Source organism: Passer domesticus, chromosome 6 (genome assembly GCF_036417665.1).
Source record: "Passer domesticus isolate bPasDom1 chromosome 6, bPasDom1.hap1, whole genome shotgun sequence".
Taxonomy (NCBI): Eukaryota; Metazoa; Chordata; class Aves; order Passeriformes; family Passeridae; genus Passer; species Passer domesticus.
The window spans coordinates 18,877,082-18,901,038 of NC_087479.1; the positions used below are offsets into that span (position 1 = coordinate 18,877,082).

General features: G+C 37.1%; 1 long non-coding RNA gene across 7 annotated transcripts in view; it reads left to right on the top strand.

Moving 5' to 3' along the window:
• Positions 1–23,957, top strand: part of LOC135302772 (uncharacterized) — a 115,195-nt gene that overhangs the window by 7,608 nt on the left and 83,630 nt on the right. For 4 of the 7 annotated variants that reach the window (XR_010364320.1, XR_010364319.1, XR_010364316.1 and 1 more), the window contains exons 2-3: positions 8,055–8,228; positions 22,489–22,615. This is a non-coding gene — a long non-coding RNA (uncharacterized LOC135302772). The other 3 variants (XR_010364322.1, XR_010364321.1, XR_010364317.1) reach the window with 3 other exon arrangements.

Consider the following 23,957-nt stretch of genomic DNA (forward strand, 5'->3'; position numbering starts at 1 on the left):
CCTTCTGAGAGAAAGAGGAGGGATGTGCACTTATGAGCAACATATATTCCATTGAAGTAGAAATGCAGTGCTAAAAGTTATGAAGCTGCTTACTAATGGATGTTAGGAAGAATAAGGTGCCTAGTGCCAGTAGATTTTTTAAATTTCATTCTCTCCCATAGTATAGCAGAACTGGGAAAGTCTAAATTTGCTTCACTGATGGGATGCTGAAGGATCCTTCTGGTGAGAAATTCCAACTGCAGAATTGCACCAGGATTGCAAATTTAGAGTGAACTTAATTCAGCTAGGAGTCATGGTTATGCAATTCCATTCTTCTTGTGGAATTGTGTTTTCCATTTAGCAGTCTCTGCAATTCTCAAGACCTTGAACAATCTCTGTGGAAAGACCAATTTTGCCTTTTATATATACTATATACATTCAACCTTTGAGAGAGTACTGACCATTTGATATAAAACCCCAGCTATATGTAAAGATAACAGCACATGGAAAATTCTTTTTCTGGATCATATGTATACATATATTAAAAACATATATTGAATTGTCTTGCAGAATTTATAACTAAGTAATTGAGGTCTGCTTTTTCTTTTAACTCAAACAGACCCTTCCTGGCATGATGAGTTTTCTATTCAGTTAATTCTGCTTACTTGGTGGCGACAAATTGCACTTGAAATCTACCATGAGATTATTTAGTTAAACATACCACAATTAAAGTGTCCTAGGTGGAGTAGTTATGAAGAAGAGCCAGGAATATACCCCCAGGATAAACTGAACTTTTTACTTGCATCATAAAATGATCCTCCTTTCTGTGCCTCAGGCAAAAAGAATGCTAAGAAGTTAAGATATTCTTTTTGGTAGGGTTGGAGAAGTCAGTGAAATCCTCCCTGGAGAAAGTGAAGCGGCTCGAGTGTGTAATCATTTATTGGTGAACTTTAGTAAGTCCAAACAATGAGTTAGGGAGAGGAGAGTTTTCAGGTTTTGGCTCTTCCTTTTTTAATTTTGAAGCATAGGCATATTCATGAGCATTTGACCATCAGAGAGCCAGGTTTCTACAAGTTCACAGAAGCTGGGGTTTCACTATAGGAACATCTTTGGTGTTTGTTTCTTGCATTTGTCAAACACATATAGTCTTAGCAACTATTGAACAAAATAGGCTAACTATATACTTGCCATTGTCCTTTGATTTCTGTGGTCTTAAAGGTTGTTGGCTATTGAACACTGTTATGGCCAGTCTTAACATTCTCATAATTTCAGCTTATTGCTGGACTTGGTGCAGGGAGCAGCAAGAAAAAGGGAGGATGAGCTGAAAGTCAAGGGTGATCCCAGAAAAGGGCAGTGCCCTCAGCCAGTCCTGCAGAAGGGAGACAGGATAGACAAAAAAGGGGGCTTGGTGCAGGGTTCATTAATATTCCCAGGTATGCCAGGATGGCGATTCAGGTTCAATGTTCACAGAGGGCTGGAGACAAGACTGGAAAGAAGGCTATCATGCCTGTTCAATGTCCATTCAGAGGAGAGGGCTGGAGACCTGCACGTGTCCAGAAGTGACTGCATCTGGGCACCCCCAAGGTGACACAAAGCCCCTGCACCAGAGCAGAGTTGGAGAGAAGGAGTGAGGAGGGGGGCTCCCAGGGTAGGATGGATCTAGTCAGGGCCCATGGGTTCCTCCAGGACTCTGGATTTGTGACACTAGCCACCAGTAACTGCACACTTGACTTACTGAAAACATGTAATACTTGATGAATACATAACATCAGTTCTCTGAAGGGCCATTTCATAAAGTCACAAACAAGATCAAGCTCTTTCCTCTGACAATAGTTAGTTTTACCAATCCATACTGGACAGTCTATTGCACTATGTATTTGAAAGATAAAATATTTCATCTACATGTAAGAAAGTTTTAAGCTCTTTTCAGATGCTATCAGTGCTTCTCTTTCACAGTATTTTCATTTTTGTGCATGAGATTGGACAGTCAGGAAAGAGGTACACCGTCACCATTTTGAACAGTTTTCTCATAATTTTTCTTATAATTGATGATAATGTGATGGAAATAATTTCCAATAATACCCCAATAATAGGGTAAGGCTATTGCTTGAGACACACAGACTTTTACAGTCGTCTGATCTGAGGAGGTTTAAGAAATTATTGATAAAACTTTCTGCTGTGCTCCTGCAAGTACAATTTTTGCAGCAGTTATTACTGAGATGTATTCTTGAACCTCTGCAGATGACAGCGAAATATGTACTAGCACTGACCAGGGTCAATTTCCAGCTTCCTTTCTTTTTGCTCGGCTGTAAACTGATAACTATCAGGGGATGCTGCCAGTCTAAAAAAGCTCTTCCTGTTGAGGGAAAATGAGGAAAGGGATGGGTGGACAACTGGGGGAGGTAATAACTTTAACCAGTGTTGATCCCCCACTGCAAATGAGTCAATTGTCACAGCTCTAATTTAAAGTTAAAAAAAAAAGTCTGTAACTTTCAAGAATGCAAATCCTCAAACTAGAAAAATGTCAAAAAATCTCAACAAACCAATTAATGAACCAAGACAAAATCAGTGAATGAGATAATTACTGGAAGAAAGGAATTCCTAGTGAATATTGGATTAGAATTCCACATCATGTCATAGATTGCTTTCATTATTTCCATTACAAATGCAGCTGATAATTTCACTTTTTATTACTGCTATATTTGAGTTTATTGGATTGTTTGTTTTGATTTCCCCTCCCTTTTTATTCTATATTTTAAACTGCCTAGAAATGCTGAAAAATGTTTGTGCCATGTGATACCTGAGTTAAGGAGTGCGTTGCAGTCAGTACCTGTGAACCTTTCATGGCCTGTAGCCTCAGGCCATTGTCTACTGTCACCTACCTTATCCTCTGACAGAGTTATTTGACTTAGCTAGGTTAATTTCAGGTTTGCAGGGCATGATATTAAATTTATTATTTCCTAGGAAATCTGTTGTTGGAGACATGTGACTAGATCCTTTGGGAACATCTCTTCTGTAGTTGGACTAAGAGACAGACCATTAAATTGCTTTGTACCTGTTTGGTTACTATCACAAATCTGGAATTCTATACTTGGAGATAAATGGACAAAAAATGTCTCCTGCTGTTGCAGGGCAAACTATTGAGTCAGCTGAGTCAGATCACAGTGTCTGCACATCTTTTGATGCAATGAATCAGAGAATTGGTATAGCTGTGCCAACACCCTGTTACTTCTGGCCGTGCCATTGGCACTTCAGAGAAACGTGCAAAAAATCCATAAACCACCTGGCCAATTGTTCAAGTTACATATCTTGATTAAAAAAGTTATGGTTGAAGAAGCAGAAGTCAGGGAAACTGATGATCTTTTTCTAGTCGAGTGCTCATTTAGACACCTTGTATTTAACAGAACATGACGAAGCTCCCTTTTGTTTCTCAGTTTTTTCAAAATGATCATATTTTATGAAGCATGCATGCACTAATCCAGAGACATAGACAATTGGACTATTAAGATTCATTAAATGCATTGATTTGTCTCTTTTTTTGTTATCTCTTATTAATGATGCACAATGACTTGTCTTTCATTTTTTTCATCTGTTTTCATCTATATTCCTCAAATTTTATCTCGAACAAAGAGTAGTCTTGTGTCACGAAGGCTCATCAAAGTCATAATTGCATTTCATTTATCTGCATTGAACTGTCTGTCATCCGTTAGCATTTTGAATGCTCTATACATCTTTCTGAACTTATCTGCATTCTTCCTCATTTACTTCTCCTGGACCCTCCATTACTTCTTGCTAGCTGATTTCTGCTTTTAATTGTTTTTAATTACCAGGTGTTTTTGTAATCTTCTGGGAATTTCAACCCAGAAATATTGGTAATGCTTTTTTTTTTCCTGCATTTAGCAAGAGTTTATAGTCAACACTACTATTTATCTACAAGACTAACATGATCCAGTAAGGCAGGATAAATCTCAGTATCGAGGATCTGCTATACACCACAATAGCCTACACACTTTTTCTTATCTATCTTTTGTGCTCTGGACATTGTCCTTGACATAGCCTAAAACTCAAAAGCACTTATTGTACGTAATTTCTGTAAAATCATCAGCTGATAAATATTGGAATGGTGGCCAGAAGAGAATAAGGACTGTTGCTGATGATTTTAATTTCTTCTTGGTTTTATCATGCATCATGTTTTATTTTCAGTTAATTAAAATATTATCTTTTTTTTTTTCCTATCATACAACTGCTTATGCTTGTCCTTGTCCTCCTAGGTACCTGTCTCATTGTCTTTACTATATCTTGTTTTAAAAGACCTGGCAAAACTGGGTTACAGAAGGTGTTTTACAAATTATATAAAGGACTCAGATTTCAGAGGCATGCTTTGAAAGAAGCAAATGTGGAAACATTGATTTTGGACTGTACAGATAATGTGTTCCTTAACTGTAAAATGGGAAAAATCAGCAACCTTTCCTTCACAAGCAAATCCTTTTTATGAGTAGGTAAAGGTTACCAGACAGAAGATTGCATAGTATGATCTTTCTGTCATACATAGACAGAGGGATAAAATAGTATATACTTTATATTTCAGATTCTTAACTGAGGCACATTGGTATAAAGGAATCAATGAAACTATGGTGGTTTATTGAAAGCAAAAACAAATGTGGATGGGTTTGTTAATTTGTTTTTGCATTTAACAGAGTGTCAGACAGATTAACAGTGGTATCATTACCTCATGTAGGCAGGTTTCAGAGGACTAGGAACTTTATTTACTTCAGCTCAGATGAACAAAACACTATTTTGTGTTTGGTAATTCTTTAGACTAGAAATAATATCAGGTCACAAGAAATCTGCTGAAACTCAGTTTACATTAATATCTTGATGTAATTAATTTTTCTACTTTCACCAAAGTGAAATTTCTGATAGTGTGTACAAACTATTAAATAGTTTTAATAAAAAGAGCAGAAGCCAGGTCAAAAGAGACAAATATTTCACCTTCTTAACTTTACATGTGTTGTTTTAATTTAAATTAATTTTATAAATACTAGAAATACTTGATATACACTGTACTATGAAATTAAGCTAATCTTTAACAGGTGTTATATTTTTAAATTAGTAATGGATTCATCTAAGGGGTCTGTGAAGCATTCCTAGAGTATGCCTAATTTGATTTTTAAATGTTTTTATTAAGGTAGTAAATTTTAACTTAAAAAGAACACATAGCTTGGAAACATAATGAGATAATCCATCATGATGACTAATTATCTTCAATGTCAATTATACATTTGAGTTTGTCTCCCTTGAATTTTCAGCTATTGTACCTTACTACAGATTATGACATATGAACTTTCTCATTGCAAACAAAATGGAATGATATCCTTAACTTCCTTTAGTAACAAAATCTTTTTTCCTCTTCTCCACCCTTTTGTTGGTTACCGGTTCCTTGTCAACTACAGCATCACCCACCCACACATCCCAGCTGCTACTCTCTCATTTTCCTTCCAAAACACCAGAATACATCACCTGTTATCAATGCTGCCATTCATTCTCAAGAAACAATCAAGAAATAGGTACTTATCCAAGACTCCTGGCAGCCACCTGTGTTTGAAAGATTGAGGAATTTTATTTCTAGCCTATTTTGCAATCTTCATGAGCATATAGTATAACATGACTCTGGAGAAACTTCTGAACTTCAACTAGAAACAGCTAGTAACACACTGTGAGTAGAACAAGTTCATAGTTTTTTCCTGAGCAGTTGGTGAAAAACCAAATTCCAGCTGCACCGCCTAGAAGGAACTCCATTTTTCTGTCCTTCAGGGCCACAGATGAGACTTTATCTCTGACTTCCCATGTTCTCTTCTCTGATATTCTGTGGAAAATTCTTTAATTTTCTTTTGTTCAGCTTGCTTTTTCCTGCCATATAGTTTGTCCAGCTAAATGTTATAGCACAGCCAGGCCTACTGACTGGCTCTTCTTCATTGCTATTTAATCTCCTTTGCTACCTTACACCTCCTTTCTGCCAATAGATTGGCTGTGCCACTGCTGCCACTTGTGCCTTTGAGGCTGTTGTTTTATTCATCTGTGCTGAAGTATGCTATGATTAACTATTTCTATTACTTCCTACCTTGCACTTATTTATTGGTTCAAAGGACATAAGTCTTCTCATGTTGTCTGAATTTCTCTTCTTGTACTTGTCTTCCCTCTTTCATTCCCCCACCCTTTCATTTCTTAACCTCCTTTTATCTTAGCACAGAATCTCAAGCCCTAAATCACAAAGTGCAATGTAATAAGCACAAGTGGCTGTGCTGTTATAACTTACAAAAGAAAATGAAAAAGGGTCAGGGAAAATGCCCCCATTAATCTCTGCTCTTGCATTTTATACAGCTGTTTCTGCCCCTGTAGGACAGATAGCAAAAGATGCCAGCTTTCAATTCTATCCCAACCTGCCTATAGGCAGAGACAATATGAAGTGGAAGATGAAATGAACCTGCTCCATAGACATCTTCTAGAAATGACATATACATGTTTTTGTTTGGCTTTTTTTTTCCTTTTGTTTTTCCTCCCCACAAGATATATATTTTAAATTTTTTTCCTCATGTGTTACCACCAATGGTGTTTGGTTTGTTTTGTTTTTTTTTGGTTTTTTTTTAATCTAAACACAGCACATGGTATACCAGGGAAACCTGCAGTCCTCATTCTCAGGTTTGCTTAGCAATGGCAGGTGAAAACAAAAACTCTCTTCTCTTGAATATCTGACAGCATCATTTAGAGCTACTGTCTGCTCAACTGGTTATTGCTCAGCCTCTCCACCTAACAGTAACTGCTCAAATTCAGTGGTTTCTGGCTTTCCTACTCCTGCCACACAACTGCCAGGGAACTACATGAGAGTATCAGGCCTGAGAGAGCTGTAAGTTAAAGAGGTATGGAGCCAGAGGGTGACTGCCTATATCTGGGACCTTGTGGCACAATTGCTGATCAAGAAGAGGATCTACTGCTCTACCTAGTTGTCACTGAAAGTCTTCGTCATGAGACAAATTGAGGTGAAAGAATATTTAACTGGGTCCTGCAGGGTTTCAGGCCACATGTCCCAAGTCCTTCCCTATCTTTTGGTGAACAATAGGTTTCTGCTGTCTCTGAAACTCAGTACATACCTTCTGGTCATCTGCCAGAGCACAAAAACATTTGGGAAAAAAAGAAGGTTGTGACTTGTTTTACATTTTGGGAATGCAGTGGCAGTATTTTGGTCATATTTTGAAGAAGGATTATGATGTCCCTCTCAAATTAATCATCTCCCACTTCTTTTATCCAAATAATTCATCTGCCTTGTGTTGTATTTTCTATATGTCTGTGACCTCTCACTTCTCATCAGCTCCTCTCTCCAGTGTGAAAGAGTGACAAGAAGGCTCATACATGATTTGAAAGAAATTTACAAAAAAGACCTCCCTAAAGAAAAATATGCAGGGAACAGTATAATTTTCACCATTTGTGCAGCCTTCAATGGAGGTGTGAGAAGAAGTCTGAAAGGAAAACAAAAATTATGAAAAATGAAAACGTGAGGTAGGGATGGAGGCAGGTTTGGGAGCAGTGGGTATCTGAATGCTGTTTCCTATTAATTTAGGTTCAATGTGTTGTTAACCAGCAGCCTGCCACTTTTTTTTTTTTTTTTTTTTTTCACTTGGATGTATTCCTCAAACCATGAAAATCCATGGCAAGCCAGTCACTTTTAGTGTTAAATGCAAATTAAGGGGTTTTTTTGTTTTATCACCTTTTCCAACACAGTATTTTGTGGAAATATTTTTTCTTTAGTTCTTTCTAACACAGACAAAGATTTTCATATATACAGTGTATAGCGTACAAGTGCAATGCATAAACAAATAAATATACTTACATAGCCAGGGATCTGTCTGTACTGATACAATCTTTAAGCCAAATTCAACATTTATACAACTTGTCTCTCCATATAATTCTAGTGTGTTTGGATTAAACAAGTCTGCAGCTTTTTAATTGTCATGGTTTAACCCCAGCTGCCAACTAAGCAAAACTGGCACACTAATAAAAGATCTGACTCTTCCTTCCAGCCCTGCACAGACCATACATCTGGGAGATGATTTTGGAAGTGTGAAGAAGACACAACATCACTTCCTGGCATGTGTTTTACTCCAGATGAACGTCAGCATGCTCTTTTTGATTGCTTACCTGGTGTTAGTGCTCTGTGAAGGGATCCTGTCACCACAGGACTGTTTCCCATTCAGGTTAGTGGAAGTTGTCAAACTGTGTGTCAGCCTTTTACAAATTCCAAATCTAGCTGGGCAGTAACGAAAGAGCAATACCCTTTTAAAGCCAGTGTAAATCACAGAGCATCTGCTCTGGATATCTTGTTGGGTGGCTAATCACTGAATGCTGGGTGTGGAAGGAGTCTTTTGGTATTATCTGGACAGAAATTCTTCTTCTCTCTTCTCAGAAGAATAAGCTAAAGGCAAATCCTCATGGACTCCAGTTTTTCAAAAGGATTCATACAAATCACAAGTCATTATGGCTGGCAGTAGGGGTCCTGCTGTGTTGAAACCTCAAAAACTCTGTTTTTTTACAAGGTCTGAACTCTGAAGTCATAAAAGTAATATCAGTCTGACTGCCTGCTTGTTTTGCCATGTTTTGCTTCTAACTTAAGAACAGGAGTTATTTTCAGAGCAGTTGATGATAACATCTTTTAAAAGTTGAAAAAGCCTTACAAATGATGTTGCAAAAGGTTTGATGTTTTCTCAGGATTGGTCCTTCACCCTTCCATTCTAGATTAAGGAAGCAGTTGTTCTCACTGATGTAATCCTTGGTTTTGGTTGTACCAAAAAATCTGCCATCTACTTTTTTGTTGCAAAGTAGATGGCAGATTTTCTGCATCCTCTACATCTCAGTAAAGGGTTTACATTGATAGCAACTGTATTAGTTCTTAGACCTCATAAAAACTTGCAGACAAGTTTTGTTACTGGTTAGAGAAAAGCTGAATTATGAGTAAGTTGCTGCAGTGATCTCTGCAGATCCAGTGGTTAATTGTGTGCCTACTGGATGTTTGTGCACATATCCAGATTTTTTACCATTGCTTTTCATAGGTATGCTGGAATTGTAGCTGAAAAGTAAACAGAACTCAAAACCAGTTAAATATATAATGATACAAGACTATCATTATGTGACTGGATATCTATTTACACAATGTAGAATAATGGTTCCAGAACCTACTGGGTGAATAAAATGTATTTCTTAAAGCATTGCAAAAATACTTTCATAGTATTAAGGGGTAAATGGGATAATTACAATTAAGAATATTTAAATGTGTTTCTTGTGTATATTTATGCGTGAGACTCATGCTGCTAGATAGGATTGTCAGCAATTACTAGCTAACCTCTTTAATAGTGTCCCCTTTGATTCTAATGGAAAGGAAACAGGCTGAAGAGTCATAAGTAAGGCTTTAATTTAATTTGCTTACTTATCTAAAGATAAATAAAATTTTAACATAACTCCCACTTAAAATTCAACAAAACCAGAGAGAAAGAGGTATATTTTACGTGAATTCACTGAACCATGTCTCTTGAGACCAGAGATCACAAGTATTTGTGAAATAAGTTTCTGATGGACAGACATATTAAGAAGTGCATGGCCAATAAACACATATCGACTGGCACAAATGCCTTTGACATGGTCATCACAAAATGCGCTGTGACTGGAGCAGTTTATGTTCCTTGGTGGCAAATAAGTATGAAAAAGCAGATTTTACTCAGAATGATGTGTATCATGTCTAGTAGTATCTTGCACAGCTGCTAGAGAGAGAGAGATGGTCATTCAGAACAAAATCCTCAACAAGACAACTTGACACGCAGAATATATATATATATATTATTTTTTTTCCAGGGGTTTTCTTCTCATTGTTACTACAGTACAGTTTAATGCTGGTTCAAGACATTGCTGAAATTAGGTTCAACTCATTGAACCTTATCCTCTCAGAACTTCAAAACTTCCAAAGATGCTGACTGTACTCTTAGCAATCTCTTTAGTCTTTACTTCTTTCTCTGGGAAGAAGTTTTCCCCTATATTATGAGAACTCAGGGTGTTCAGGTAAAGCCTATAGCGACTGGAGAAAAGAGAACCCCCACTAAAATTTTTAAAAATGTAAAAAGGAAGACCCTGAGAACTACAAAATGGTGAGCCTCACTCCATGCCTGGGAGGCGGGTGATGAGCTGTGCCCTTTATCTTGAGACCAGTGTTTTCTAATATCTTTGTGAATGACACAGACAGACAGATTGAGAGCACCCTCAGCAAGTTTGCAGAGACAAGAAACTGAGTGGTGGGGGTGACAGAACAAAAGTGTGGAAAGTCATCCACAAGGATCTGGAAAAACTTGACAAGAGGGCTCACAAGGTCATATTGAGGTTCAACAAGTTCATGTGCAGGGTGCTGGACCTAGGTTGAGGCAATCCCACACATGACCACAGACTGGGAGATGAAGTTTCAGAGAACAGCCTGAGGAGAAAAACTTGGGGTTGCTGGTGGATGTGAACCTGCAGTGTGTGCTTACAGCCCCAAAAGGCAACCATATCCAGGGCTACATCAAAAGAGGAGGGCCAGCAGGTTGAAGGAGGTGATTCTTCTCCTCTACTCTGCTCTCATGAGACCCCACCTGCAGTGCTGCATCCATTTTTGGGGTCCTCAGCACAGAAAAGACATGGATCTGTGGGACTGGGTCCAGAGGAGTGCCACTAAGGTGGTGAGAGGGGTTGAGCACCCTTCCTATGAAGACCAGCTGAGACATCTGGGATAGATTTCCCTGGAGAACAGGAGTCTGTGGGGATAATGTGATGTGGCCTTTAGGTACTTATAAAATAGAGGGGATAGTGATAGAGCAAGGGGAAATGGCTTTCAACAAAAAGAGGAAAGATTTAAGTTAGATGTTGAGAAGAAATTCTTTACCGTGATGGTGGTGAAGTACAGGAGAAGGTTGTGTTGAGAAGCTGTAGATGACCCATACCTGGCAGTGTTCAAGGTCAGATTGGATAGGGCCCTGTACAACTGGTACGGTGGGTGGCATCCCTGCTCACAGCAGGACTTGGAGCTAAATGATATTCAGGGTCTCTTGCAAACCAAGGCATTCTATGATTCGGTGAATCTATGATATCCTTTCTCAATATCTTTATAGGATACAGTTGGCTAAAACTGGACAAAATAGCTTTATAGCATTCTAAAATGTGTCATAAATGGAAATAAGCATTTGCCTTGGTTCCTTGAATGTACTCTCCTCTTGTTCCTACAGCTCAGAACACAGTTAGCCATTTCTGTTGCAGATACACACTGATAGCCCATGTTCAGCTTGCTAACCACTGCAAATTCCAGGAATTTTCCAGCAGAACTGCCTGGAACCAATCCCTCCCTGAAACACTGCAAAAGGCTCTGCTTCCCATGTATAGGACTTCACATTTGTCTTTGCTGAATTTGATAAGGCTCCTGTTCACCCCACTCCTTCAGCAAGTCTGGGCACCTCCACCCTCAACTGTATTGACTGTTCCTCCCCTCCTGGTTGTCACCTGCAAACCTGAAGAAAGGGCACTTCATCTCCTCCTTCAGCTTGTTTTCAGAGACACTAAACAGGACAGATATGTAATGCAACATTAGTGTTTCAAGAATTCAAGTAGTTCATTCTGTCTTTCTGGTTCTGACATTCACAAGTCTCCCTCCTAACTGTTCTTAACTCTGACCAGCTGAAACAAGGGTAAATTGATGTGCTTTACACCAGAAAATGTCTTTTATTTCACTGAAAATGTTGTCTGAATGAAGACCAAAAGATTGTGTCATTCATCATACTGGGCATTCTTTCAACAAAGGGATTTCAAGAAAATCTCTGGTTCAGCAAATGCATAAAAGAGAGTCTTTTGATTTGTATAGCTGTACAGTGCAGTACTATAAGGGTAACCTTGGTGTATAATTATCTTTTCTAAGAATGAACTGAAAGAAAAGATCTTTGTGATGAAATATGTACTCTAAAATGTGAGTGCTATATTCTATGGATTGTCATTATTTTGAAGTCTTAAAATAAATAAATGTTTCCAGAAGCAAACACAGGCTATTTAGATGCCAAATTCATTTGTTTTCCTAAGTGTCCCTTTGAATGCATAGAATCCAGCATTTAGCACTTGGCATCTAATTAACTTGTTATCAGGGAGGAAGTCACAGAGCAATGCCATTCCCCATTCTCATTAAGTGCCAGAATCTGTTTTAAAACCGTGGAGGCAGAGCACTAATAATAAAAGCTTTCTTAGCTTTACTCTTTCCCTTCCAGCTCTACATCATACCTTAAAGAAGGCCTCCCCTAACTCAGGAGGAAAAAAGGCAACAAAAAACAAATCCTAAAAGAACCCTCCATAGCAATATATAACCCTCAGGATTTTTCCTATTATTAACATACATTTTTCTTTTATTCTGCTTTGAGAAATCTCCTTCTTAGTACCTTTTCAAGTTAATGGAGATGAGATTCTGGGGAAGATGAACTAGGGAGTTTGCATATTTTCTATAACTAGGCTTCCAGGAGACCAATTAGTTTTAACTGGAATGATGGAAGGACAGATCTGTTATTCACCTTTTCAAAATGCAGAACAGGCTTTGCTTGTATTGAGTAGGTTCATCAAATTTACATCACCATTTAATTAAATGTTTGTAGCAATAATTGACCTCAGGAGTAAGTGATTTGGTAATAAATAGATTCCACTGTTTCTAAATAATATTTTACTGACTCTGAGATGCTATTCATAACCTCGTAGCTTTGCCACAAATCTCATTAGCAATTTACTTAAATGCATATTCCATTGTAGAACTGACAGTGAATCAGAACGAAGTTTAACAATAGAGGTTTCAGAGCATGGTCCAAAAGAGAAAATAACATGCATTTCTCTGAGAGTTTTCAGGGATAGCTCAAAAGCGAGATATGAAATAAACAAGCCAAAAAACAAACCACCAATAGAAAACTAAGCTAAATCCTGATTTATTTAGTGTCTTCATGTCTTTCTATTTTATTTTTACCTGCTTAAATAATTACTTAAGAATTTGGTGCATATCTAAATTTGAGTTCAATAGTGTTTCAAGTAAAAAGGCAGGACCTTTTTATTAGTTCTGATGAAATACAGTGATAACCTCGAGAAGCCAAAATGGACACATATTTCATGTCCTCCCACCTCCAAACTATCGATTTATTACTCTGCTTTTGTTTAAAACCTGTGAGCTAAGTTCAGAGGTGATGCATAAAATGTGTAATTTAGTGTCCTTTCTGCTCAGTTAGACACCTTAAGACCTACTTACACTCACTTACTAGAGTATAAGTCAGTGAAATGGAGTGTAAATTGATGTGATTTACATGTGGAGGAGCTGGCAGAGTGAGACGGTATTACCTATAGGAGGGAATAGACTTTGTATGAGCAGTTTCTACTGTTCAGCTGGTTTTCTTGCTACTCCTCTGTACCTCTGAGTAAAGATGTCTGCGTTTGACTGCTTGACTGCTTAATCCTGTGCATTCCATGAGACTTGCTGGGCCAAAGGCTCTGATGGAATGGAAGAAGCACGATAAAAGCTGTGTGCTGGGGAGTGAGTATGGAGTTTATAAATAAGTAACTAAAGGCTGTGCCTCCCATCCCTCTTTGTAGTCAGCTGTAAACCAAACAGTTCTGTAGTTACTTGAAATGACTGGTCTTATCTATGTCTCTTGCTCTTCTTTCCATTGGAAAGATTTTTTACATCCAGTGCACACTGCATGTTTTGCCCTGATGCCTTGTTTGACAAGCTGGCAGGTAAGAGGAAAGCTCCACCATATTTTCTGCAGGATAAGAACATGCACCTGGCAGTTACCACGTTGCTGTAATTTCACACTCATACCCTGCGGTAAGTTGCTCTTTTGCCAACTGAGCTATGTAAAACCTTGTCAGCTCCCAGAATTGTACCACTTGAAACATGTCTGTTGAAACACTACCAGTTCAGAGGCAATTCCTGTAGGATAAAGAACCATAAAACTATTAATCTCAGTTTCTACTGCTTTAAAACCTCTCCTGATAGTACACCAATTTAATAATTTAAAAACCCTCCAATACTTGACCAAAATATTTAGCCTTAGATCATGGTTATAACATAAGTAAGACTCAAGTTTCCAGTTAATCCACAGTACAAAGAAAATAGTGAGATAAAGCATAAAGAACAAAGGAAGAGAAGTAATGGAGATACAAGCTATCTTAGTAAAGACTTTGGGAAGACTTTAGCCTGGGCTCCTCTGGAAAGTTTTGGAACATATATAGATAAAGTGTGAAAAAAAAACACAAAACAAAACAAAACAAAACAAAGAAATGTATCCAGCTTTTGCTTTGCTGGCAAAACCACCTGAAATTGTTCTGGCCGAAAAATATTTCAGCAAATGTTGTTAATTTTGCTCAAAAGATATATCATTAGCTTTTCTTTTCTTTCTTTTCTTTTCTTTTCTTTTCTTTTCTTTTCTTTTCTTTTCTTTTCTTTTCTTTTCTTTTCTTTTCTTTTCTTTTCTTTTCTTTTCTTTTCTTTTCTTTTCTTTTCTTTTCCTTTTCTTTTCTTTTTTCCCTTCTCTTCACTTATCTCTTTTCTCATTTTTTTCATTTCTCTTGTTTTGTTTTTTTTTCCCCTTTAATTCCATATTTTGATAGAAAGTCTTTGTCAACTCATTATTTTATTTATATATTTAATTACACAAGAGGACAAAGGTATTCATATGGTTATGATCTATATGTAAGCTTTTTGCAGAGTATATTAGTATTAGATACTGGTAAAGTTAAATTTTATAGATGGAGAGAATTTAGCTATTATATGAGCAATAATTTTTATATATATTTTTTTAAATTCTATTTTGCTTTTCTTACAGCTCAACTGTAAATAGGTAGCTCACCACAATAAGTAAACCTACTCTAGGATTAAATTGCTATTTCAGTTTGCATTCAAATCTCCATTTATACTAAGAAGATTTTGCAGTGCAGCCAAAAGCTTTTTTGGTGCAGGACTGATTCCAACTAATGCTTTCTGAAACTGGTGTCAAGACAAAGAAAGTAATTTTTTGTTACATATTGTAATGATCATGTGTTCCAGTATAAATTCAACTTACTTTCTATACAACGTTCTTCCTCTTTATTTGAATTATAATTTTCATCCTTTTTTTCACTTGTTTCTAAATGAAGTCTTGCAATCAACCTTGAATTACCACATGCACATCTCCCAGATAATAATATTCATTCTAAAATTATGAACATTAATGTCACCTAATTCATCTATTAAGTCATTCTTTCAATAATAAAGACATGAAGTCATAAAAAATTTTGCTTAATTAGTGGCTACAGTTATGGTCCATTTTCAGCTAGTTTTTAAACTGTACCCCAAAAACCCCCCAAATATTTACCTAAATAATAATTAAAGGAATATGCTACCTGTTTCTGTTTCAAAATAGTTAACATTATATCTTAAAACAAGTGTTTTAAAATAAAAAATATATAATTGAGGCTAAATATGGCACTGAGTTTAAAAATAAAAAGAAGAGTTTGGGAGATCCTGTAACTAAAGAGGAAATAAGGTTTTATCATGTTGCTCTTCGTTAAAAAATAAATATGAAGTGCAAGAAATATGAAAATATTCAATCTCACTTACATAGTATATCCCCAAAGAGGATAATGAATATGAGGCCACTTGGACTTACCGCTAATGTTCATATGAACAAATCTTTATTATAAGGGAAACTGACTCAGCAAACACATAACTATAGCAAATGTCAGTAAGACAATTTTCTATGAACCAGCAAGGCATTGGAAAGAGTTTGTGTGTGTAAATGCAGCTAAAGGAGCCAGCAGTCTGCCCCCACAGGGGCTCTTTCAGTGGCTGTGATCAACAGTATCACTTGGGGCAGGGTGAGACTGGGGCTGGGCTCAGGGTAGCCCTGGCTGACCTGAGAACTCGTCACCCCACAAACGCGTGGAAGTGTTGATTTGCCAGCACCACTGTGACATTTGAAAAGTGTGGCTTTGGAATTAACTAAAAGGAATATAATTATCTATGATATTTATGTGTCTCCTGTTACTGTGCTATTTTGGTGCCAGCTGTACAGCTGGGATAATGGCAGTGGCCCAAGGAGATACTGCTCTTGCCATGGTTCTTCTGAGTACAGAAGGAGACATTTTACTTTTCTTTGTCTTCCTGCACTTTTGCTATTTACAGGATATCTGAAGATATCACATTGTGTCCCTAAGATTAACAATTGACATGAAAAAAGAAAATAAATAAGAATGATGGAATTTATTTCATTCAGTAATTGGAGCTATAAATCCACCCTGGCACATCTTAATGTAGGAGCTCAGGAAGTAGATTCAGACTATGAACTCTTGTAAGATGAAGCCCTAAGAATACTTTGTAAAGAATTAATTATCTAGATTTAGTAATTTTTACTTTTCTTACTTCTGCTTCATTTGATCAATTTTCTAGGGAAGTTTTGACTAAAATTCTATCTGAATTGTAGGGTGAGGTTTTCATTAATTTCCATTTGACAGATTTTGACCAATTAATTTGAAAATATAAGAATTCACCAAACAAAATTAAAAGCTATCTGTGATTACCTTCATCTCCCCACGGTTTTAGTAATCATCTTCAACAGTTTTTCACTAAATTTGTCTTCACTGGTATCAGGCATGGGAAGAATTGTAAACCTGAATAACTGCCTTTAAGCTGTTAGCAATGTTATGCAATTTAAGAACAACAAGGTTTTGAGTGCATTAACTAATTTTCTGCTTTGTAGAAGCCTTAATAGCCCTTGCATGGGTAAATTAGGCATTTTCTTCAAACATTACCCCTATAATTAAGAAGTTTCTAGATATGCAAAACCGTGCAACCTTAGCCAAATCCATCTACTTGTTTCAGATAGGATTCTTTTTTTAAAGAGAGTGCATTGCTATTTGTGGATGTTTATCATGTTGTTGCTTACTGACTGTGATTCTGAATTACTTGAGAACTCTTTTTAATGAGCAGATTAATTGCTACAGTATTTTCAAAGGTACCTCATATTTCTAAGGTAGTTCTTAATTTTTGGGATTTGAAATATTTTATGAAGTCTGATGCCTGAGGTTTATACATTGATATAATCCTAAACTTTTGTTCTTGCATTTTGGTTTTAAAGGGCAGACTGGCGTATAAAGATTTTGTTCAGGGGATGCATATTTTTAGGGTGAAGAAAAATACACCTTCAAAGGTACAAAGCTATACTGAAATCTAGGACCCACATTCTCTTATGACTGAACTACTGTATCTTCACTGAAGTAAAAAGAGGTGCTCCAGATTGTCATAAGTGTGAAATGAGAACAGGATCCTTCCCTAACATGCATCACTGTGAATTTTAACACCATACATATGTCTAAAATCCATAGAAATTCATATCTTTATTTGGCTTTGGAAGCACATGAAATTTGAGTGAGCAGTTTTCTCAACCAAGAATTAAAAATAGCAGATAGAGGTATCTAATGCACAGCAAAATCAAAAACAGCATATGAATCAGTGAACAATTCACACTACAACCTTGTTGATTGGTTCATGAGTAGTTTATGTTCTCTCAATCTTTATATTAAGCAGAGTTATTCCTGATTTTATGACGTTACCTGCATTGAAAACAGCATATTCCCTGATCATTGACAAGTTTATTTTGGGTCAAATTTTTGCTATTTTGTTCATCAAATAAATTCATATTTGAATCTATAGAATGAGATAAGGTAATTCACTGTAGCAGTATTAATGTTATACCTCACCAGCTGTTCTTGGCTTCAGCTCTGAAGGTCACTACTGGTACTATTAGAATAGAAGTGTATTGAAGTGTGTTTACTTAGGAAATGCCTAGATCATATTCACAGCAAGCCAGGAAGAGAGGAGCTTTTCTAAGGTCTAGTCTGATTGATTGAAAGTTATCAACTGTCCCACACAAAGGGAGAGCTCATGAACATTTCTCAGAGTAGAAATACTCATTGAGATCTTTAATGAAAAGCAGAAGAAATTATGTGTTTCAAAGGAAATGAAATAGTCAATGGGTCTGTATTATTCTGAGTTCCTTACTCTCCATCTTTTTCTGTGTCTAAGACTGTGATGGCTTTATTTTTGATTTGGGCCCCTTCCACTTATGATCTTGCTGAATTTTTCTTCTTTTATCTGATATCTCAAGCAACAAAGGACAACCATAAACTACTAAGAAGAACATTATTTTCTCCAGCTCCCTTTTCCTTGTGCCTGTAATATTTGCTTGAAAGATGTGACATGGTTCTCAGGAAAGATCTATTTTCCACATGCATTAGCTAATCCCATTAAAAACTCCATGGAGTATTTTTCACTTAGGCACACAGAAGAGCAATTTTTCATTGTTTGGAGAGCTCCATTTATATTGTTTTACTAAACAAAATTAAAAGGAACAATCACGCTTGATCAAAGCACTTTCAACCAAAGATCTCGCATGTATGGAACCACAGAAAAATCCCCCCTTATGTCAGTCACTGACTCCCTACTGGAACACTGATTTCACTGATTTCACAGCAAGAATAGACTGATGGACCCTGGATGTCCTTTCTATCCCAAATTGTGGCATGGTTCTAAGACCATATTTTGGTTTTATTTGATCCAGGTTATGGTGCATAAGACTGTATTTGGACCTCTCTGTTACCACTGGAAAATAAATATAGTCTTAAGAATAGCTTCCTTAAATGAATTTTGGATAACTTGCATGCTTGGGAACCAGTGTGTTAGTAAATGAAAATAGTAGGTAACACTAAATCTGCAAAACATAAAATAAATGCAGTACATTTCACCATTAAAAATCACCTTCAAATCCTCAGAATTCCACATAAAGACAATTGGTGGGCTAGTCAGGTAAATCAGATCTCAAGCCATGGTTGAGGACCTCAGAAGAAGCCCCAGAGTACAGCCTGACTGCTGATGTAGCCTGATACATCCTGACAGCACTGCATGGAAGCCATCCATTCAGTATGCTGTCACTGTGTTCAGGGTGTGCCCTGCTTCTCCAGATAAAGGAGGGGAAAGAATAGAATATAAGGAGGTCCTTATTTTCTTTTCTCTTTCCCTTCTTGACTATTTGGATAAGATTAAATGGGATGATGTGAGTATTGGTGGTGATATCTTTCCTTGTTTGTCCACTTTGTATAATCATTAGTTCGGAGTTTGGCTTGACTTGGATTTGAGCTCTGATTTTTGCCTCTTGGTATGTTTTCAGCCGCCTCAGAAAGATGACAGGGTAAGTGTAAAATTCTCTTACCAAGGACACAAACAGACAACAGCTAGCACAAGGCATATGCTGTGACAGGAACAGCCCCAGCAGTTTCAGGAGCACTGAAACTCTCTTTGGGGTGAAGTTAATGAGAATTAACCTGGAGAAGGAGGAAAGAAAAATTAAAGAGATATTACACTGTTACAGCAATGATTTTTCCAGTTGTGTTTTATAGACCAAACTACATTAGCCATTTCACCAGTGTTTGCATCTGTGAAAAATGGAGAAATAATTCATGAGTTCCAGGAAGAAGTTAGAAATACATTTATAAATTTGTTCATTAGAATTTTTCCAAAGAGAACTCATAACTCCATTTTGAAGACTTGACACATTTATAAAACTCCTGAAAGGTTAATAATCTCTGTGCCCAGTGTATTTCTCATATTTTTATTTCTGCTTTCTTACTACAGTATCTTTGTATTCTTCCTAAACAAACTGTGGATATGAATGCAAAGTTTTATTTTGCTGTTGTGTCTTTGAGCAATGCTTAGCATCTCTACACATGTTAATTATGAGCACAGCAACAACAGTTTCTGGGTCTAGAGACAATTAAAAAGGGTATCAGTTGTAAGAGACACCACAGATAGATGGAAATTGGGATTCTAGTCACTATTCCTTACCCGGGCAATGGCTTTGCTCTCATGTCACGTTCTCATGACAGTGAGTAAGTACTGAAAGAATGAAATGAGCTCCAAATTTTTGTCCAGCAAAAGCTGTCTCTTGAACTTTGCTCTGAACTTCTGATCCCAGAGATAATGTTCTTCCTAGCACTGGTGAACTCCTGAGCTATAAGTAATATCCAAAGAACCATCTCTGCACTATCTTTTCTCTAGAGAAGATTTTCTATTTTGTGCCCATGAGTAAAAAAAATAATGGGATCTGAATATTACTTTTAAACAAAGCTCAGGAATCAGCCACTCTGCCCCTCTATCTCTGACTATATTCTGAAGTACAAAAGAGAAGAAAATTGCCTTAGCACCTTTGAGGATATAACTATTAGACACTAATGTTGCTCCTTTTGGCACAGTGGCATAGATAAAGAGAGACAGGCAGAAAATATCAACTTATCAAGCATCTCAGCAGAGTGAGAGAATTATATAAAACATATTTATATAAATTATTTCACCTGCTTTCTTCATTTTCCTATTAAATAGCTCTGGTTACTCTTATCTCCCAGAGAAGGTCTTCTAGGGATCACCCTCATAATCTGTGTTGTCAGCCATTCAATATTAGCTCAGCATTAACTCAACATTTAGTAACTCTACAATTTTGTAACTGGGATTGAAAAAAGTGGTGGGTTATAGCTCACAAAAAGTACAGTAGAGAAAGATTTTATAGCTATTAAAAAGTATGACTTCTGAAAGTTACCTGATTTTCGCTGCTGTTCTATGTTTGCATAGTCACAGATTTCCTAGGAAGATACCTGTTGCCCAGAGAGAGGGTCATGTGATCTCATACTGCATTCTGTCTCCTCCAAGCCAAGAAATTTTACCAATTTACCCCTCTGGTCTTTTGCTTCCCTGGCTGTATGTAGATATCTCAAGTCCGTGTTCTCTTTCATTTCCCTTCAAGTTCTCTCCCTTGGAACAGCTCATTAGTGAAATACTGGACAAAACCTGTTAGGTTTTACCACCAGTGGCCCTAATTCTTAACTCAATATGGTCAGAAATAAGGATTGACTTGCTTGAAATCAATGACAACATAAAACCACGGGTACAGAATAATTAGGTTACAGGCACTTTGTGGCATATTTTCAGCCCAGTGGACCGTGGGCTTTAATGGCAGCAAGGGAAAGATCACGCTTTCATATCTTCTGAAGGAAAATTATCTTAGTATATATAATCTTCACTTAATTTTAGAAAATCTGGGTTTGCATATTTAATTTATTTTTATTTTGCTATTTTTTCCTTGATTTCTCTTCCAAGGCTGTATCGGGAACTTTTAAATGAAGACTGGGGTAGCAGAACTTCTGCAAAGCGTTAAACAGGCATGCCACTGGTAGGGAACACTCAGTGCTCTGGTTCTCTGGACCCATGAAACAACAAGTTCCAGTGGTAATTAATGAGAATCCATGACTGAGTTTTAGCTTGAATATCGAGGCTGTAAGTAGAGTCTTAGTACCTTAATGACTTGGTAAATTAAGAGACTTCAGATACTTTATACATTTTTTCTGTAGCCTTTCTAACAATTTGTGGGCATGTAATCTAATCTTCTATCCTTGTTTAAGAAACTTAAAATAGCTTTGGTTAAACATGAAGTGTGAACCACTGCATTGTGGTGTTTCAGTCACCCTTGCTTCCTATTTCCAACATCCAGATCTACAGCCCTCCTTGACAGAGTTATCAAGGTTCTTTTCTCTTAAGAAAGTTAATTTATACATATCAGATTTCCTCTAAGGGCGAGGCTTCTAAATAGCACCCTGCTTTTACATAACTAGGACTCTGGGAGTGGCTTTCTTCTGTACTCTTTGATACTGGAGTACTGGCTTTCCTGGGCTGCCCTCTAATTTGTAGTGATTTTGATGAGAAGAGATTAAGGTCTGTCATGCCAGAGATTTGCATGAGCACTTCTTCATTCCATATGCAACACTTCAGTTTAACTTTTGATGGGAAAGTAGAGCTCAGAGTGTCTGACCTATTTATCCCTTTTCTGTTCCTTTTTTCAAGATAAAATTGTCATAGAGATGAATTGCGTACAACAGAGTATGTGTGTTTGGTTACTGTGTCACTTTTGGTAAATCAAAGAGAAAAATCTTTTGTAATCAGCTGGCCTTTAATTTAATAACACTTTTGATAAATTACTTGTATACAATAGGTTATCAAACCCAAACATTAAAGATTTCTGTTTGACACCGCTGGGATGAATCATACAGACACAAAAGGCCAAATTCACAATTCTTTATCTGAAGTAAAGGAAAAAAAAATAATATCACTTTCAAGACTTGAACTAATGACTGAACAAAAATGTAAAATCTGGCCGAAGGTAGTTAGAGATATGCTTGAAGCATAACTGTTCATTACAACAGCATTTACAATTCCTTTACCAGAGAGTTTTAGCACACTGTGGATCATTGTTCATAGTTTATTGTGTACTTCCATTCAGAAATGCCTCCTTATATTCTTTTTTTTCCCTTTCTTTTCCTAATTTATGTCCTTTTCTTGTGACTTTTCAGCTTCCCACATACACAACCCCCATGCTGGATATGCTGCACTCCAAAACATGTGAGTGACAACAGGCTTGACAACCCTTGGGGTGGTGAAAGATCTGGCGAGAGCAAGCCTCCCCAGCATGCTCATCAGGTTAGTAAGGATACTGACATGCATGGCAGTGCCATATATTCTTGTCAGCCATAAGTGTAAAGTGATTGCAGCCAAACCTTTCCTCACAACCAAAGGGGAAAAGGCTGAAAAAAACCTTTTTGAGACAGTGAGTTGAAAGATTATGATGCTTTCCTATTTAAAAAAGAAGGCTCCCTTCAAAGTACTTTGCAGGTATACCTGCTTCTTGTTTCTATCACTTGCACACTGTAAAGAGGCCTTACAGTGGCTGTAAATATAACCTATTTGAATTTTATAGCCTTTTATGCTGCTGCAACAGCATGCTGAGGCTTTAGGATAAACACAAACTAAAACCAGCTTATTCCATTAAGACCTTGATTCACCTATTTTAGAGATTTCTCTCTCAGAAAGATCACGGAGGTAAAACATCTTTACTGGGTAACCCTGACTGTGCAAGGGAAATATCTACTTCAGTCTCCCCAGAACTCAAACACACCCTTTCTTCAGCAGCTCTGTGTGTGTGTGAGCAAATGTCCTTCCTTGAGGTGGCCAGCAACAGCAGAGACCCTCTCCAAGGGGATGATAGCAAAGTAGGTGTATCTGGCCCATTCATTGGAAAAAGGCGTGTGCATGCTGGCTGTGATGTGCGGAAGGAACAGGGAAACAGCTGTCAAGCCCAATCAGCACCTCAGCAGCTGGAATCTACCAGCAATTTCAGTTTGTGCAACTATGTTAAAACAAAACTGCAGTCAGTCCCACTTCAGCTTGCATTAAAATGTGCTCTTTACTTGCTGCAGAGGTAATAAGCTAATAATCATAATAACTATTGCAGATGAGCATTTACCATATTTGCTCTCCCTGTCATATCACATCACCATACGTGACTAAACATCCTGAGGTTGAGAGAAAACTATAGTACATCTCCATTTCCTTTACACACCCTCATATTAGCCAGGTAAAACATGACTTCTACAAGTTCTTTTTGATAGAGGTAACAGTAATTGTTGTCTATTTAAATCTGGTAGGTGAAGGACTTAAGTGACATATTCTAGGTCATAAAGAGATTCAGCACCTGTATTTTTCAGTGGCATGCCAGAGCCCTGACTTCTGCCTTATGCTCCCACAGCTAAATTTTATCTCATAGAGCTGAATACTGGTGATGAATGTGCTGTGGAATTTACTTTGGAAAACAAATATTTAACTTTCTACAGATCACTGAAGATCTGATAAAACCCTTGAGTATCACCTACTTAATTTCTCTCTATTTTTAATTGAAAAATCTTATTCTATTCATCTAAATGTGTGGTTCAAATACGAATGGAAAGGTGATTTGCAGTTCTTTTCAAATATCACTCATGCAAAT